The sequence below is a fragment of the Buteo buteo genome, chromosome 4 (assembly GCF_964188355.1).
Source record: "Buteo buteo chromosome 4, bButBut1.hap1.1, whole genome shotgun sequence".
In the NCBI taxonomy this organism is placed as follows: domain Eukaryota; kingdom Metazoa; phylum Chordata; class Aves; order Accipitriformes; family Accipitridae; genus Buteo; species Buteo buteo.
Window position 1 is genome coordinate 62377502 of NC_134174.1, and position 14307 is coordinate 62391808.

The 14307-nt window shown below is 45.1% G+C and overlaps 1 long non-coding RNA gene across 2 annotated transcripts in view; it reads right to left on the bottom strand.

Moving 5' to 3' along the window:
* Window positions 1-1534: 1534 nt before the first annotated feature.
* Window positions 1535-14307, bottom strand: part of LOC142030379 (uncharacterized) — a 32966-nt gene continuing 20193 nt past the window's right edge. Inside the window, exons 2-4 of one of the 2 annotated variants that reach the window (XR_012650176.1) lie at window positions 10638-11296; window positions 3707-3789; window positions 1535-2382 (exon numbers count right to left, since the gene is read on the bottom strand). This is a non-coding gene — a long non-coding RNA (uncharacterized LOC142030379). Of the gene's footprint in view, window positions 3790-10637; window positions 11297-14307 lie in introns of both variants that reach the window. The other variant, XR_012650175.1, reaches the window with a different exon arrangement.

The window sequence follows — 14307 nt, forward strand, 5'->3', positions numbered from 1 at the left end:
ACATCTCTTTCCTACATAGGAAAGGGGGCAGTTAAACACACTAGAGAAGGTAGATAGTATCTGGGTAAAAAGGAAAGGGATGGAATCACTTTGTATTTCTGAGCCTTTTAAATCAGTTTTCATTAATTGCTGCTGAACCTGGCTAAGGACAGTGTACCTCCCATTTTGTTGGACCTTGGTCTTGCCCACAAAAGACGGGTTTTTTCCATGTGTAAAAAAGATTTCAGTTTCCACTCCACTCGGAAAACTTCCTACATTTCCAGCTCAGTTCACTGGTGTTTAACTAGACAACACGGCATTGATGTAAGCTGAACCTTTTTGCATATCAGCATCGTTTGGTACTTAATAGATGAAACACATCAGCACAGACACCCTGCTCAGCCAGGAAAGCCTGGTTGTGTCGGGTATAAGTCTAACGTAAGAGCCCAAGAGTCTGCAAGCTTCATTTCCATTCAATGCAGGGGCTAGTGCTTGATCACCCCACCGAGAGATGCTCTTGAATCCCAGCCTCGCACAGCAGCTCTCCTGGCCACGTCCAAACCGTGCTCTGGCCATACCCTTGTATTAAATCCAGGCATCCCAAACGCCTGCCTCTGCCCCTTGTACATCTTTGCTGTACCCCAGTGAACCCCGGTGCACACAGAGCAGGGGCAGACCCCTGCCTGGATGGCTGGAGGTCCAGAGCCGCTCCACGCGTGCCCACGTGCCCCTGGGATTCAGCTCCAAGGAAAACACTTACTGTCTCCACAGGGAGTCCCTTCCCTAAAAGATGGAGAGAAACGGTTTTGCTTTTCTGCTTCCTGAGGGCTGTGGAAAGACTCGAATGAGCCATGCTCCGAAGCATTTGAAACAAGAACTGGTTTTTAATCCAGATTTGCTTTCGGCAGGGACAGCTCTGCACCCACAATTACCAGCCAGCAAGATTTTTGTGACGTTAAGAGTACATCCAGCAAGGCTCAGGGGTATCAATGGCACATTTAAATGACTTCTATGAGTTGGAACTCTTTGGTATTTTCAGTCCCACCATTTTTAAGCACAAAAAGGAGACTGGATTTTACTTAAAAGGCCTTTACTCCAATGGCTCTGTGTGCTAGCAGCCTCTGGGATCCCTTTTGCCCCCTGAGTATTACAAAGGGATTCAGTTTGGGACCATAGCCCATGTCAGGGATGTGTCTGGGAAACAGAACTCACCCTGTTTCACCTTGAGCATGACACAGGGTTTTTTGCATTAATGCCATGCCCAAAAGAGTGGATTCTCCCCAAAGCCCCATTGGCAATAGGCTATTGGCGTCAGCTGATCTGAAAATACGCTCCCGTTACCTACCAAACCTAACTGCCCTCTTCCTGTTGGACTGTGAATTGCTGCATGCCCATGTGTTCTTCCTCTTGATGCACGGGAACATTTTCTTCATTGCGCTCCAGTCAAATGCCTACAGGACTCTTGCACTGAAATCCCAAAGAAACCTGCCCTCATGGATCATCTTCTTAACTTTTTTTGCAGGGCTGTACAAGCAATAACTCATCAGAGGGAAGTAAGAGGTGCTTGAAAGTAAAAGAGTCATCCAAGAGTACAGAGTAAGTCAGTAGCAGAGCCCACATGCTGGCTTGAAAGCTCCTTCAACATTTTTATTATTTTCATAATATCATATATTAACAGTTACTTAGGAAGAAGTTTATGAGTGTTAATATTCATAAGGTTAATACAAAAATAATCATTTCATCAAGTAATGCAGTTGGCTTGATAATGTTAAGGAATTCCTAAGACTGACTGTCAGCATCCATAAAGCTATAAAACCCCTAAGTTTACCAAGGCTCACGTGCCAGGACTGCTGCGTGGTGTTACCATGCCACTGGAGCAGTTCTCATTCTGCCATAACAGCTATTACTTCATCACTGCTGCCTTCCCCTTCCTCCTGCCCATCTAAAAGTGACAACCCCTGCTAGGTCCCTAAAGACCTTGGCCATAATCAGCCCATAGCCTGGAGGGAGGGCAGAGGCAGACGCCTCCGTGCAAGTGCTGACCTGAAGGTATTTCCCTTGACAGCCTATAAGACATTTCACCAGCTTGCCAGGAGGATCCACTGACCCACAGGACCAAACCTTGTTGGAGAGGGAAGTTTTTCAGAGTTCTGGAAAGAATATACATCAATGAAACCGCAAGCAAGAATTCACAACTTTTCCTTTGAAGTATCACAAAAATGTGTCCTAAGGGTGAGATGCTCCTTTGCCTGATGCTCCACCCTTCTGAAAAGATTTCACTCAAAAGTACAGATTTCAACAAAGAGGTTTTGCCCAACTCAGATCTTTTCCATCTGGTGTGGTCTGTGCAGGATCCATTAATGTTTTAACCTTCTTGGCTATTAGCCCATTGAAGTGATCTGCCTAGGATAAAAGAAAATGGTGAGCTTTTCCCCTTCTGGCATCCTCACACTCTTCTATTTTTTAGTAATAATCCTGTTTACAGCAGACAGATTCCTAAGCAGCTACTATGTGTTAGACATAGCCAAAAAATTAGCCCTAGGCAAAAAATTGCCTTGAAATATATTTCAGTAGAAACGTATTTTTTATTGAACTCAAAAGCTTCTAAAAAAATACCTGCTTTCCTCTACTTGGGGGGTAGGGATCACTTTGGGAAAAAAATTAATTTCAGCTAAAATATTTTTTTGTTTTCTGCTAAAAAAAAAAAATCTGGATTTGGCCAAAAGAGAAATATATTTTCAACAGAATGTTAGTGAGCTCTCCTGTACATGGATAAGTAATGAAAGGATGGCGCATGGCCCAAACAGTGTGCAATCGAAGTGATCTTTAGGCATTTTTAAAGCATTAGCTACCACAGAAGTCAGCATTGATTCAAGCTCCCTTTTATCTTTTCTTTTTTCTATGCCTTCAGCCCCCAGCTAAAGGATTATTGTGGACGATTCAGGGTAGAGGAAGGAGAGGTACGGCTCACTGGGGTTTGGCAGTGGCCTCCACCGTTGCCCCGAGAAGAGCTTTTGTGGAATGTCACATTCCTGCAGGAGATTAAGAACAACCAGGCAGGAGATGGGGTCGAGCCCTCCCCGCCTTCTCCTCGAGACTTCAAGGCTCATGTGAAGGCTCGTGGTCTTCCTTCTGTCTTCTGCAAAGACGCCAGCTTTGGGTCTGAGTTCAGCACGTGGACCTCTCCAAGATCTGGAAACGTGAGGATCCTGTGTTTTGGCTGGGTCTCTCCCTGTTTAAAACTTCCTGTCACTGCCTTTGGTAAATTGTAATCGATGTAGATTTTACAGACCACAGGGAATCGTGCAGCTACCCAGTACTTTTCACCAGAGGCTCTCAAAGTACATCACAAATAAATAGACAAGTTTTACAATAACTTCATATTCCAGGTTTTCTAGATAGTGGGAAAGCTGACGTCCAAGTGGCTTTCCCACAGCCACACAACAAAACTGCACCAGCTTATGAACAGAACTTACAAGTCTCAATTCCAGCTCTAGTTTCATCTCTCAAGCAAGATTTGTTATTTCTGCACTTCTTATTCATGCAAGGTTCCCATCGCTGCTAGCCAGAGATAGACACGATCATTTACACCGCTGCACTTTTTTTTTCCTCAAAACTTCTCCCCCTCTTTAACGTGAATAAATTAAAAGCATAAATTTGAGCAATCAGAAGAGAAGCTGCGTGAGGGCAACCAAGAGCGACAGGTTCAAACACCAACTGCACTTACCAAATCAGCGCTAGCTGCTCCTGAGCGGGTGCATCGCCTCTGAGAGCTCCCTTGGAGGTCACCTGCAGGCACTCGCCTCCTTCCTATGTAATATAAATATATAGGTATGTATACCTATATGCATTTGGTTATTTTTATCACTAACTGCCACAGGGTATTTGCTGAGTGATGGCTACTGCCATGTTGATGGTAAAGCTGAGAAGAGCAGCAAGAATGGTGGAAAACAATAGGCTGCATCTGGAAAAAAAGGCGACAAATCCAGTCCTGGTCAAAGCAGATGTAATTTGGAGTGAGAGGAGCAAAGCTGAGCCCTTTCACAGCAAAGCTGAGCCCTTTCACAGCAAAGCTGAGCCCTTTCACAGCAAAGCCATTTTGTTGGTGGTGTTTGGGTGGTGTCCTGAATTCCTGCCCTGCCGTGGCAGGACGAGGTCCAAGGCCAGCTGCTTATTAATAATACTTATTAATTAATAGTAACAATAGCGCTAGTGGAAAATTTCAGGTCCCATGCTCACCATTCACTGCCAAGCTAGTCACTTCCCAAAATTACTTCTAAAATTAGAAACAAACAGGGACCTTCTAAAGGCAATAAACAGCATTTTAATTGGACTAAAACCTATAAATCTGTCAGCAACTCGTTACTCTGGCTCCCTTGTGTGATCAGCAGCTTAGAACGCCCTTCTGGGTCTTTCCCAGAGGGTAACGATGCGATCTGATGTCATCGCAACAAAGGTGTGATTGAACAAGGTGGCATGGCATAGCAGCTCGGGGCTGGGCTGCTGGGACCAGTGCACCCAACTGGGTGTGCTGGAGGGAGGGTGATCCTCCAGCCCAGGGTGGACATCATCAACAGGGCAGGAGGGAGACTTGTGCTGCAGACCTCTGTGTGGCCTGTGAATTTATCAACATGAACTAATTACCCTAGGTACCTCTCAAATCAGGGCCACATGAAACGTGTGATACAATGCATTTCCCTTTGTTAAACCAGCATATCTTCATCACTGGTTTTTGTGTGATGAAAGACTTTTAAAGTAAATCCCACTTGGCTCAAAAAGATGCCAAGTATTAACATCATGATGCAGGAGATCCCATTCAGAGAACGAGTACTGATGCCCTGGTAGCATCGCCCCTGGCAAGAACATGCTTATAGGAAGAAAGAGCAAATACAGTAGCTGGTATTTCAGATACCCCAGTCGTTTGGAGGGAAGGGGGAGGTGGCAGCCTTGTGGCAAAGGGCAGGACCTGGACCTTCAGGTTTTTCTCCAGTTCAAGAAGAATTCGTGCCCTGATCCCTAACGGGGAGTGTGTGATGGACAGAGATGTGTCCCAGGCGACGCAGGGCTGCCTCTGCGGTCAAGGCTGCAGCACTCTTGGGCTTAGGTGACCTTCAGGGACCCGAATGGCCTTAATGTATCATCCAGCAGAAACAAAACTGCACCAGAGACAAAATCAGCCCTACAGTCAGCAAGTGGGGGAATGAGGATAGGACACCCAGGTGACCACATTTCTTCCTGCCCCTTCATGCAAGACTAGCTTCAGGGTGAAAAATAAAAATATTGCTCTAAAAAAGGGCTTGAGGGAAGGGAAAGAAAGAGCTATTTTTAGTACCACCTTGAGAAGAAATCATAAAAACTTGCAGACGGTTATTATTAAGTGAAAAACACAAGATGCTCACAATGCAAGAACAGAGTGTTCTTCCCTCACGAGGAGGACATGAACGTCGTACGGGCAGGGCTTCTGAAGCTGTGGGAATAATCCCCAGGTCTGAGAGGACCTGCAGATGGTCTGCGACTCCACGCTGTCATGTGAGACACCTTCGTTCACCACCATCTCCCTGGAGACATCTGCCCAGTCCTCCACGGTGGGGGCTTACAGGGAGCATGAGCATCCTAAGTGGATTTGGGAAACAGGTGAGTGGTGACCAGTATCACCCAGAACCACCCTCTGGATGCCCAAAGTACCAAGACCTGAGGCACGGATGCGGTGGGGCTGAAGAGGACAAGACAGAGCAGTATCTTCCTTGTCCCCTTCCCTCTCGCATGTGGCTTGGGTAGGACTTAGGAGGCTTCTTGTCCCCAGTAGCAGAGGGCGCGATCGCGTCCCAACTAGTGCGAGCATTTCACGTAAACAGGGAACATGACAAATGAGAGTCGGCATAGCAGTAACTGTTCAGTGCCATTTAGCCTTCCCCAAATAAATACCAGGAATCAGCAATAAATACACATTAGAAAAAAATATATATATGCACACACACACCATACATATACACTCTCTAAATGTATATAATGCTATCTCCCCTAAGAAGAAATTGCTGGCAGCCTTTCAGCAAGCTACCCTTAACTGCTGGTGATAAGCAGGTACTGCCTTTCTTGAGGTGTGTGGTGCTTTGCAAATATGTCCAAGCCGTTCTTGTGGAGTGATTACTCTTAAAATGCTTCAGACATCTTTCTACCCGGATAAAATATTACCACAAACTTCACATGCCAAGGGTAGGGAAGAGTAGTCAATGCCACCACTGTAACAGCTGTGGTGATTTTAGCTCTAGAAATAAAGAACTGCCTATTAAAATAAAAAGTCTGGCTTAAATAATCATGAGATTTTAAAAGAAATCATACATGCAAGACTTTCTCCTTTTTTGTTGTTGTTCTGGTTTTGGCCTTATTTGCATCTGCAAGTATTTTCTCTATTTTTCCTGCTACTGTGGCCATTAGTGCAGTTTCCAAAAGCTCAGAATTTCCAAAACACACACAAAAAAGGAGGGTAATATTGTCATTCTCTCCCACCCCTTAACTCTCAGACCTTTATAAAATAACCTAGTATCCATCCCAGGAGACCTGGGATAAAATCGGGAGCCAGCAAGATTGCAGTTTTCCTTTGGATGGCAGTGAGCACCCCAAGGAGCCACTCAGTCCGCTGCAGGACGGATCAGGCCCACCTTCCCTATGGAAAACCTAAAGGAAGAGAAAACGGAACAGGACATGCTGGGAAAGATCTTGTAGAGGAGGCTTCCCCACCCTGTCGATCCTTTAGAGACTCATTTTTCTTTCCCATTTCAGGAATTGGGGGGGGGGGGGGCAGAAGCTGGACAAGTTCTGTAGCTGCTCCAGGTCCCACCATGGTGCCGGGATTTCCAGGACAGCCCGACTGCTGCTTCCCGGGAGAGGGGCTGCTCCGGAGGTGGAGGAGCTCCTGGTGGGCTGCAAGAGCTCACGTGGGGGCTGGCGAGTCAGGCGGTGGGAGAAGAGGAGCCAGGCCACCTCCATCCCTGGATCCCAGGAAGGGTGGGGGTGTGGGTGAACTGTTCAGCCTTTAAAACACAAACCTGAAGGGAGGAGGGAACGACCCCTTTCTGCTAGAGCAAAACTGGGAAAAATCATCGTATAATCTCAAGGACACTAGAAATAATCCGCGGTAGCTATAGATCCTTGCTACCGTTTACGCTTTGCTCACTTTTTATTGCTTTAATTTTCACTCTTGAAAGAAAAAAAAAAAATCGCTACACGAAACTGAGTATTTTACTCTACACTATCTTGCTTTGAGGCTTTCACACAGTGCAGGAGGAGATGGCCTTTTTCGTGCTTCCCAGCAGGCACGCAGCATCACCCATCACAACCCCGGGACGTGCTGGGGGGGGGACGGGGTAACGTCCACCAAGCTGGGGCCGTTCGCACCGCTGCGAAGCTGATCTCTAACTGCAGAGGTGCTCAATGCCTGGCTCGAAAGAAAAATAATAATAAATTTCAGCAGCGTGCCTGTGAAAACAGCTGATTCTCTGGACTGTTAAAATATCCTGTATTTATAAACAAAAGAGGGTTTTAGTTTTTCTTGTCCTAGAAAAACACGCTGGAACATTTCACCACCGTTTTCTTTCACTTTAATTAGCAAGGAAAGGGGGAATGTCAAAGAGCAATTATACAAAATATATACTGTGCTGATTAGGGATTTCTTTTCTGTAGCGTGGAGAAGGCAGCTTGAGGTTCACATCAAATCTCTCTCCCCCTCTAATGAGATATGCCTTATCCAACCCAGAAAGATACAATTAACTCAGGAAAGAATGCAGCCACTTTCTCAGGGGAAAAAAAATAGAGGGGAGGAAGGAAGAATTCATGTTAAAATGTGATGTATGAAGGGCTGATCCTGCAGACTTTGAGTATGAACCTGACTCAAAGAAACAACCTGGTCAGCTCCAGAGCTTTAAACGAGCCCACAGCCTAACGAGGCCCAGTCCTGGCCCCAAACACTTGTGGGATCCAGCCTGAAACCAGTTTTCCTTCCCCGCTGGAAGGGCTGAGCCCATTTGCCTCCCCTCGCCCAGGCGACTGTCATTTTGGGACAGGGAAATCGAAGGATGACGAGTCTGGGGGTCAGGCTGGGGGGGCTTAAAAGCACCCTAAAGGCGCCCACCACTGCGGGCTGTGCTCTCGGAGGGCTGCGGAGCCGGGATCGGTCCCCGCTGACCGGCCAGTCCCGGTCGGACCTTGGCCACCGCACTCCCCACGGGGATGTATGAGCGTGGGGAGCACCGCCACCCGGCCTCGCTGCTCATTCCTATTACGTCGGGGTGTTTGGTTGGGTTTTTTTCCCTGACGTTTGTTATTATTTTTGCTTGAAGAGAGGCAAGCCATCCCCCTCCTCCCCTTAACCCCCCGTCCCCTCTGCGCAGCCCAGGGCTGAAGCTCCTCCGAATCCCGACGTATAGCGGGGGTCACGGGGAGGAAAAAAAAAAAAAAAAAACCACCAAAAAAAAAAAAACCCAACCCAGGAACATAAATTGGACCCAGAAGGGCAGATGCAGACTGAACAGGAAGCGCTGGCCCGGGGCGAAATGAAACAGCTGTTGCCATTGTTCTGCCTTCGCAAACTCCGCACGGCTCGGGCTCCGGGAGCAGATGTTAGCAATTACCGCACATGAAAAGAAGGGCACAGGATTAGGCAAGTGACGAAAAAGCGAGGGGACCGCTAGATTTATCACTGGTGGAGCGAGGCAGCCCCTCTCCGGAGGGTTTTGGCAGCCCCCGGCGGGATGGGGGGCAGCGCTGGGACCCCAAGGCAAAGCCACCCCACTACCATCACCTCCCCAAAAAAACATCCTGGGAAAAGCCAGGGCCGCCTGGGGATGCTTTTCCCAGGGGATGGGTTTTTTTGCAAAGGAGGTGGAGGGGAATGGAGCTGGCGGCAGGGGGTCCCTTCCCGGGGATCCCACCCAGAGTGGGCTGGGGGGGAACCGGGAGAGCCGGGCTAAGCCAAGGGCCGCGTTTTGTCTCTTCGTCTCTTTGTACGAGCCGGCAAAAAAAAAAAAAAAAAGCAAAGGAGACACAAGTTTTACATTCCTCGTGAAATTTCTTCGGCTCTTCCATATAATCAGAGTTGTAAAATAAAAAAAAAATAAAATAAAATAAAGCCCTCGCAGCTTTCTTTTTTCAAGGAGTGGTGAGTATAAGAAAGGTTTGTCAGAAGGTAAAGCATGTGTTTGCCATCTTAGCTCCTGATATGGAAACCATATGCTTAAATACACCACCAAACATACTCAATATAACACTCTTTTTTATTAAAGGTGGTTTTATAAAAGCTATCCACCTTCCATCCACTGGTGACTCCCAAAGAGGTCACATATTCCTCACTGCAACTATCAATACATATTTGGGGTAAATTAAACTCCAAATAGACTGTTTCTGATTATTATTGCGAAGGGAGCAAGAGGCCATCTTATTTTCCCTCACTGATAAATTAAAAGAACTGTAATGGGTGATTTCTGCAACCTGTAAAAGGGCAATACCATCTGTGACTCATTTAGTGTTGCTTTAAAGAAAATTTATTTGATTAATTCGGGCAGAGTATAGCAAGAATATAGATTTATTTTTTCTTTAACTCTGCTGCTAAAGAGAAAGAAGCAGCGGCAGAAGAAAACTCTGACCCAGAATAAACATTTGGGGAATGAAAAATGCCTAAAGTCTTATTAGAAGCGCAGAGGCTGCTGCCTTGCTATTGAGATAGCTGGGGTTTGCCCTGCCAACTAGAAGACCTCAACAGGAGACGCCTCTAACAGGGCCCATGTCACGGAAGAAAGAATAGGCCAGACGCAAAACATGAAAAAAATGCAGAACTGAGATTTGGGCTGCTCCATTCCTCCTCTCTTTTGGAGTCAAAAGGAGCCAGCCAGCCATCCCACTGAAGCGACACTTGCGAAGATGCACGCAAGATTATTTCCTTCAGGTTGCACAGCCAGGAACAGCACCCTTCTGTCAAATGGGCTGTTAGTCAATGCAGCATCTGAAAACACCAACGCAGAAGAGTAGGGAGAAAGAAGAGGGAGAAAGGATGGCAATTTCCCATTCTTCAAACCTTGGGTGATGGGAGCAGCCACAACGTTACCACCTTTGTCTGGCCTGCCGAGCAGGAAGTGGAGAAAAGATCAAAAGCAAGTGGAAATCAAAAGGATTAAGACACTGAAATTCTTCTGTTTTGCCACAGGCTGTCACCCTAGCTCCACGTATCGCTCAGCCAGACAGGAATACTCTCTGCAAAGCAAAGAGAAATACCTCCAGAAGTCCAGAAGTTTGCTCCTCCCGAAATTTAATTGGCCTGCAGGTTACCCACAACCTCAACTCCCCTGCTTGCAATTTGGAGAATAATATTAAATAGTAACGATAATAAATATTAATAGATTAATCTTTATAAGCGATGCCAAATTCTACGGGGCCTGGGCTTGGCAAGAGTGGCCTGCCTCAGATGTGGAGTATCTAATGACATCTTTACTGTTGCAGGGTTTGCACATAGCAGACGGCGATGTCGTTTGCACTTTGACACAGGCTAAGTTACTTACAACTGTTGATATAACCAGAGGCTCGCTTTGGGCCAGCCTGGGCCCTGGCCAAACCTTGTTTAAATCAAAGGATTCATTTGCCTTAACGTCTCTGGACTGCTTTTCACTCACCCTGGGAAGAGGCAGGAGACAGGCAGTGTTCCAACCCGCTCAGCTGAAGAGTAAAGCACCGGGGCTGATCTACCGAAATTGTGAAGGAACTTTTCATTGACTTCAGTGAGCCATACCGCAGCACCTTAAAAGACTGGTGCTCTGCTTGGTTATTTGTACTTCATGACCCCATACCATTCCTTGTTCTTCTCTTCTGGGCTATCCTAAAGTCACCCATTTTGTTTTATAGAGGTCGGAGTCTGAGATCTCTGCTCAGTTCTCAAATCCATAGAGAAGGGTGTTAAACTGCTTAACCCCTCTGCAATCAATGGGCCTTATATACCTGTACCGCTCCAAGGATCTGGGCCCAATAGAGTTAGGTACCTCTGAGGATCTGGATCTTCCTTCCAAGTTGTGACTCGTCCAATTGCATTTTTGTCACCACTAACATCAACCCTGGGACCATCCCATGGGAAGGTCTCCATCACCCGTATCTAGCATGTGCCGCCTCTTCCTCTGCTGCACTCTTCATGAGTCGGTTGGACTGGATCCCTAAAGGTACTCGAGTGGCTCACTCCCCTTTGAAGATCTTGGACGAAACCACCCTTTCCAGATGGAAAGAGGATAAGGACGGTGCCAGTTTCATAACTTGCTGTGGAAAACATAGATGGACCTTCAAGCTGTAAATGAGAAGAGAGGAAAACGTGTGAATTTTTTCAGGGCATTTTGGGAACAAAGCAGTAAGGGTTTCTAAAACGTGATAATGCAATGTTTGCTTTTCTGAGAAAAGGGCAGAAACCTGAGAAATACTCATCAGGATGGTTTATTGTTGAAGGTCTATTTTGTTAAAATACTGCTTGTCACATATGTTGGTTTTCCTGGTTATTAGTAGCTTAATTTGTGCCTAGTTGACTAACAACCGGAGCCATCCTAACTTATCCAAATATCCTTATTTGACTTAACGGTCAAATCTTCACAAATCTCTGGCCTTGCTGTAATTTAGGCAAAGAAATATTTGATGATCCCATCATGCCCTTCAGTTCCTTTTGCCACAGAGGAACTTCAATGTCAGGCCTGAAGCTGCTCAAACCATTCAGCTCTGGTTTTCATACACAGGCTCTTCAGGTTTGTTTTGTTTTTCTCACTGGCTCTTTAGTCTGAACTGGTCTGGTTTTGTCAAGTGGAAGTTGGGGGATAGGGAGCTGGGATTGTTACTGGACATGTTTCTCTAAACCTGATATTTAAAAAGGGGGTCCGTTGGTGCAGGAGAAAACAATACTTTTCATAGTGCTCAGCTAACCAGGCTTTTCCAAAGTAACACTGGAGCTACAAAAAAAAAAAAAAAAAGGAATTAAATTTGACTTTTTGGTAAATTGCTTTCATTTGGGAACTACATATTGTTAAGTATGTACATGGTACCAGTACAGGCTCCTGACCTGTTAGACAACTATGATGTGTATTTCTTTGTGCTATTGCATCACAGCACACCCAGGGAAACCTCCTGTCTAATTTTTGCCCAGTGCTGTTGATGTCTGAATTTGCAGGTGAAGGAGTGGCTTGGGGAATTAAGTCTTAGTATTTTCCTTTCTCTTCACCTCTCTCTCCTTTCTTCTATTTGCTTTATTTTGTTTTCTGCTATGGAGCCTTTAGTCAAATATCCCACATACACACTCATCACTTGGACAGCTGTAAGCACAACACATGGGCATGTCTGGGCACTGCATTAATATATCTTGTTGTTGTCTCTCTGTAGATTATCCTCTGTTACTGTAATTCATAACTCCAGCCCTTTGTGTACATGCTTCCATTCTGAAAATGTAATATCATTGCTAATTAAACAGTGTTTTAAGAAGTCAGCTGATAGCTCCTCGCAGCATCTAGGAATTAACCTCACCTGGGAGCAAGCTGCTGGTTGAGGCTCAAGTGAAGCTTAGATAAAGGCGGGGAAAGGAAAAGACATCAAAGAACTAGTCACCACCAAAACCTCATCCTCCACAAATTCTAGGTGTGGAAATGTTTTTCAGCCATAGGGATCCTCCCTCCACTGGATTTCCAAATAACTATAATCACCAGAACTCCCTCTTTCACCTCCCCCTGGCCTGATTATCTCATTTTTCTCATTTGACCTTGCTTGTTATGAGCAATACGTTCATGTCCTCCACGCTTTACTACCTTGATCCCAAAAAAGGCTTAATTTGGTTCAGAGGGTGCTAATTTAGCAATGCAGGGCTTAGGGACAGCATTGTCCCAGTGGTCTGCTTTTACCCGTGACCAAGGTTTTGCTCCTAATCTAAAAGGTCTCCTCGGGATTTGTTTCGTGTGTCTTTTCCTAGAGCTCCCTCAGAGACCATGGGTCGATACTGGTGTCTGCAGAGGACAGGGTTGTCTTGGTAGCTGACCAGTGCTTGAAACTCATGTCAGCTTTGAGAATCTAATGTTCAGCAGCCTCCAGTTATTTTTTTCCCCACAATTAAATATGCTTCTTAGCAGAAGGCATGGAATAAACAAAGAAATCACAACCTGAATTAGGCGCTCTCTGAGGAGCCTCCTGTCAAAATCCAGACACCAAAATCACTAATCATTCTGGCCATAACTTTCAGGATGTTGACTGAGCATGTATTCTGTGATAAAGAGTACAGTATGGATATACAGCTGAGATAAGGAGATGATTTAATCCTGAAACAGATAAGAGGGGTAGATTTCAAGGGCTACAAAGGGAATTCATCCAGCTCTGAGGGTGGAACAATATCACTCCTGAGTATTATTAATGCACCTCGATTCTTTGTTCTTTCACCTTTTTTTTTTCCTTTTTTTTTGTCCACAATCCTTAATAATATGTTTGGAAACTTATTAAACTTACAAATCAAGACTTGGGGTTAAAGGCAACTCTGTCTAACTATCTTATTATTTATAAAAAGATTATCATTAAACATCTTGCAGAGGAATTCTGAACCAGTGCAGAATCTGAACAAAAGTGCAGAAAAAATGGCTAATGTGTCTACTTTTTAATTAAATGTAAATATAATTTGTAAGGCTTATGGGTTTTAAACAGAGAAAATTTACTCTGCATAATTTCCTTTCTGGTTAACCTTATAGACAGACGTGTAAGTAGGGTTATTCAGAAGAATTTTGTAACTATTAAGCCAGTCACCGCCTCCGGATCCATTGTCACAGATGACTTCGACGCATCCAAGGTTTCATTCACCTGAAGTTTCTAATTTACAATGACAACATAGCGGTTTCAAGCATTAAAATTAACCTTGTTAAATGACCTAGTTTACAGCTTGTTTGGGATGTCAGTAGATTTTTCATCTTTATTACTGCAGACAGGTAACAAAGCTCTTACCCGTACATACCTCATCAGAACGGCTCTAACACACAAAAGTGAATTCTTGGTTATTTTAATGTGACAAGTAAATATAAACCAGTTACAAATACAAAGGCAGGATAAATATGCCTGACAATACAGCAATGCCTAAATTACTGCCAGCTTAGTATTAAAAGTTCTGTCGTGGTTTCTGGTTCAAAGAGTCCCATAAAAATCAGAGTTAATTTAAAACTTAGCCATCCATGGGAATATTTCTCATTCGCACAAAACGGGCTCTCTTGTACAGGTCTGTTTACGTGTTTCAGCTATGGAGCAATTTTCAGTTTCAGTTCGGGAAAGTACCCATATTCAGGCCAGAAAAGT